General features: G+C 30.3%; 1 protein-coding gene across 1 annotated transcript in view; it reads left to right on the top strand.

Annotated features, from left to right (window-relative positions):
- The window catches only part of LOC105617176 (major royal jelly protein 1-like), a 90,427-nt gene that overhangs the window by 25,879 nt on the left and 60,032 nt on the right, over nucleotides 1-4,516 (top strand). The window lies entirely within an intron of this gene.

A 4,516-nucleotide genomic window follows, 5' to 3' on the forward strand; every position in this document is an offset into this window, starting at 1 on the left:
ACACACACACACACACACACACACACGCGCGCGCGCGCGCGCGCGCGCGCGCGAAAGGTAGACAGAAAACCGATCTCCATAAAAGAATTTTAGAAGAAATGATTTACAGAAATAATTTTCCTTCATATAAACTAAGGAGTTTAGTTACTCTATTCTAACGATGACAATAGAGATTCTTGTAACAGCAATAGTAACTTAAAATCGATTCCATGTTTTATGAAAAATAATAGAAAATTATAAAAAATTATAGAAAAGAAGAGAAATGTTTGACAAAAATAAAACATTACACAAGATTTTGCAAATCTCTCCCGAAAAATTATAATGGATTTCATATTGAATTGGAATGAACCATTTCAATTGGAATCTTTCTTTAATAAAAAGAGTCACTAATAGTTCTCGAACTCTAAGTAATTGAAAATATTAAAAGCTCCCTCAACTTAAATTAAATTATTCACACTTCAGTGGTAGAAACAATTAACAAAACTTTATTTTATATTTTCTTCAGTAATATTTTAGAAAGTTTCTGGTATAACCATTAAGAATAAAGATTAAAGATTAAGAAACCAACAAAAAGAAGCTCATTAAACTCAGCAAGAACTAATTAATTAATTAAGCGTAAGATGCAAACGAATATAAAATATCTTGAACTTCAATAATATATTTTTTAGAAATTCTTATATTTAAAAAAATATTTTATTGTATTTAATTGTAACGGAATAATTAAAACGATTAAACAATTAAAACAAGAGAAAGGGAGAGAAGACTTAATTGAAACATTATTGTACAACGCAAAAACGTCAGCCGCAATAAACTTGTATAAACGAAAAAAATTGATTTTCTTTATTATTGTTTTGTTGCGTTACGTAGTAACTATGTTTAATGATAGAATCAGGATTTCGCTGAAAAATTTTTTCGCATTTCTGTTTTCTCACAAAGCAATTTAATTATTCGCGCACTAGTGGTTAAGCTATCGCAACGCGAAAGTCAATTTACGAGTTAGTTTAGTTTTCCCTGAGGCTACTTGTTGCAAAGCCAATAAGTAAGTATTGCTAAAGTAAGTATGAGCAAGTATTACTAATTCACTCTACATCTTAAAAATATGTGTTCCGTTCTTCACATTTCATGAATTATTTTTCTTTCTTTGAAACGTTTTGAAAATGTTTGTTACGTTTAATTCTATGGGAAAGCTAAAAAAAATTAATTATTCTAACGTCACTTTCTAATATCACACTAAAAATAATCAGAATAAGAACTTTGTTGTTCGTATTAAATGATTAAATGAAAATATACAGAATAGGAACTACATATATCGAAGAGATTTTTTTCGGCCATTTAAAATAGCAATAAAAATAATTTCCCTTCTAAATATATTGCTGATGTTTCTTTTCGACGAGATTTATAATATATTTATACGTAAAACAATAAATACGAAACTTGAAAACAAATAGTCAGGACGTGATCAATTTTATAAACATTTATATAGGTCACTAGACATAATACCACTAGATTTTGTTTCGTAAAGTTGTATCAAATAACTATCAATTACTATCGGATGTTGTAACAATAAAAAGAAACAAGAATTTATATCACTTTTCAATCAATAATTGCAGGAATGTCGCTTCAAAAATAATGTCTGCCAAAAAAGTATTAAATACTTCTATGATATTTTAAATATTTATTTTTATTTTATTTATTTATTAATAATATTTATTTATTAATAAAATAATTCTTAACTTAAAATAGAAATACTAGTTTTTATTATATTTTATTTTTCCTCAAAGTATTTTTAATGAAAAAAATATTTTTCATTATTTCTTTATTTAAAAAATGTATCATACTATATATTTCTAATAGAAATATTTTAAACAAATATTAATTAAATAATTATTAGTTAAAAACAATATTCAAAAATATATCTTATTATTATTCGGTTTAAAAGAAATTAGGATATTTTTTCCTTTTAAACTTTATAGAATTTGCAAAAAAATTTAGTAATCCTTAAAATATTAAAATTGGTCAAATCTGTCTTCTAACATTTTTTTAATAATATAAAATGTTTTGCGAAAGGAAATATATTTTATAAATATAATAAATCTAATACATATATTCTACAAATATTGCACATACACATTGTATTTCGCATTTTCGGTACTTAACTGAAGGCATGCACACAATCGAATGTTTCAGGAAACGCACAATACTGAAATTATCTTCATTCAATGTTGATAGATTAAATTCCGACATACATACTTGATGCAATGTGATAAAAGGGGAGAGAGAGCTTTTAATCGTATTTCGTGATACAAACGCCTGTCTGATTAGCGCTAACGCTATCGGATTATCAGGAGAAAAACAACAAAATTCCACGCAATGCAGCTCATGGATATTAAAAAAAAGACAAAGAGGCGAAATTACTGAAGTGAAAATACAATATTCTACAAAATAATAAAGTAATAAAAATTTCATTTAAAAAGTGGAATTATTTATATTTCCATCATTAACACAAGAATTCGTGGTGCGTTTCTTTGCCAACAATTTCGCGAATTACAATTTCATACAGAAAACCACACAAATAAAAAACAAAACGCTCACAGCATACATCGTGTACGTTTAATCTTTGATCATTTATTTAAGTTAAAATGATGTTTTATATTTATAAAAGCAAATATTTTGCAACTTAACTTTACAATTAAATTTCAATAAATGCAACTTTACAATTAAATTTCAATAAATTAACTTCACGATTATTTTCAATATTAGTGGAAAGACTGTAAATAAAGATTTGTTTTTATTTGAATGAGATTTCAAATAACATCGAAGAATATTGTAAAATTCTAAATAAGATTTGCGAAAACACGTTTTTTGTGCCATCGTATTCAGGCTGGAAATATATTCTGACGTGCGTCACGAAGTATCTTTCAACGCGCGTGTGTTAACAATTACTGTGTCAATACCGAACGAAATAACAGTTAGTATATACTTGACAAAAAGAAAGAAATTCACGAATAAAGCTAGAAAACTATTGAATTCCATAAGACGAAACAAAAAGCAACTAACATAGATAACCGCACGTTCAACAATCAGCACAAAAGTACTCATGAAAAAGAAATGATTATGAAAATAGAAAAAAATAAAAAAAAAGAATAACTCTTGCATTTTTGTCGTATATCTCAGGGATGGACTTAATATTAACAGCAAACTAAGCATACTAAAATCATAATACAATATTAATATAATTTTGTATAAAGGCATATAATAGAGTGGTTGAAATTACCCCTACTTCTATTTTTTTCTGACTTCTGCTGCAGTGTATATTCCCGCATAGCATAATTACTAGAACTCCATACAATTTATCAATAAAAATGAAACTTAAAAAAATTTTAATTGCGTTTTAAGCTAGGATTATCTTTTGAATTAAAAAATATACTATAATAATTTAAAAGTATTAGCAGAGAAAGGGGTAGAAAACGATCACAAACTTTTTGTGCTTTCTGTAAGTAAAGGCATGCATTCGGCTAGCTCACCTTACAAACAATATGAGAAACCATTTGCCACACGTTACGCTCGCTTTGGTTTCACTTAACGTTCGACATTCATCATTGCCGACGTCTTCTTGCAGTTTTCGCGCGGATGCAGTATTTCCTCTCCCGTTCCTCGCACCGGCGCGTCCACGAGTCGCCCCATTTGTCCCGATGGATAAGTTGGGAAGCGCTAAACTGCTTTTGTTCCCATGCAATAGCTACCACTAACCAGACACCGCGAAAGATGTAAACTTCATTGAGTAAATACGCTAAGTGGTGCCAACGTCGGGCACATACGTAAACGGCATTTGCACGACGCGTATATACGTGCGCAATGGGGAATAGTGTGCCGAACCGACACACTCCTGACCTCGCCCGGTTTATATACGAGGTCGGAGCTCTGTGAAAATATCGACAAGCCGCCCACACTCCTAAAGACCAACCCCTCCGGTAGGGGGAAAAGGCAGAGCGTTGAAATTTCCCGCATTGGGGACGCGCAACCGAAAACCTCGACGTTAATATGCGTCGAACTTACCGTTACCGCGAATTCCAATGTTATGGTTTTGCTTCCATTGCCTTGCGATTGCTTTCGGGATGGTTGACAGGCGATAACGATAAATTATTTTAACGCGGGTTTTGCACGCATGATTTTTCGAGCACTATGATTTAGAAGCATTATGATTTAACGATGCATATATGCAATATACGATCGAAAATGTGTAAAAGATACAAGTTCAAGGTACACAGAAAGCACGTGCGTTTATGTACATTTCTTTAATTAAATTTTAATTAATTCGGCATATATTAATGCATTTAATAATAAAATAAATAAGCATAATTTTCAACCGATCAAACTTAATATGGAAATTATTAAGCGAAAAATGTCATTTATTTTTCAGAAAGAGAGGAAGAGGGAGAGAAGGGAGGAGGAGGGAGGGAGGGAGGGAGGGAGGGAGGGAGGGAGGGAGAAGAGAGAGAGAGAGAGAGAGAGAGAG

Source organism: Atta cephalotes (assembly GCF_000143395.1).
Source record: "Atta cephalotes unplaced genomic scaffold scaffold00012, whole genome shotgun sequence".
NCBI classification, from domain to species: Eukaryota; Metazoa; Arthropoda; class Insecta; order Hymenoptera; family Formicidae; genus Atta; species Atta cephalotes.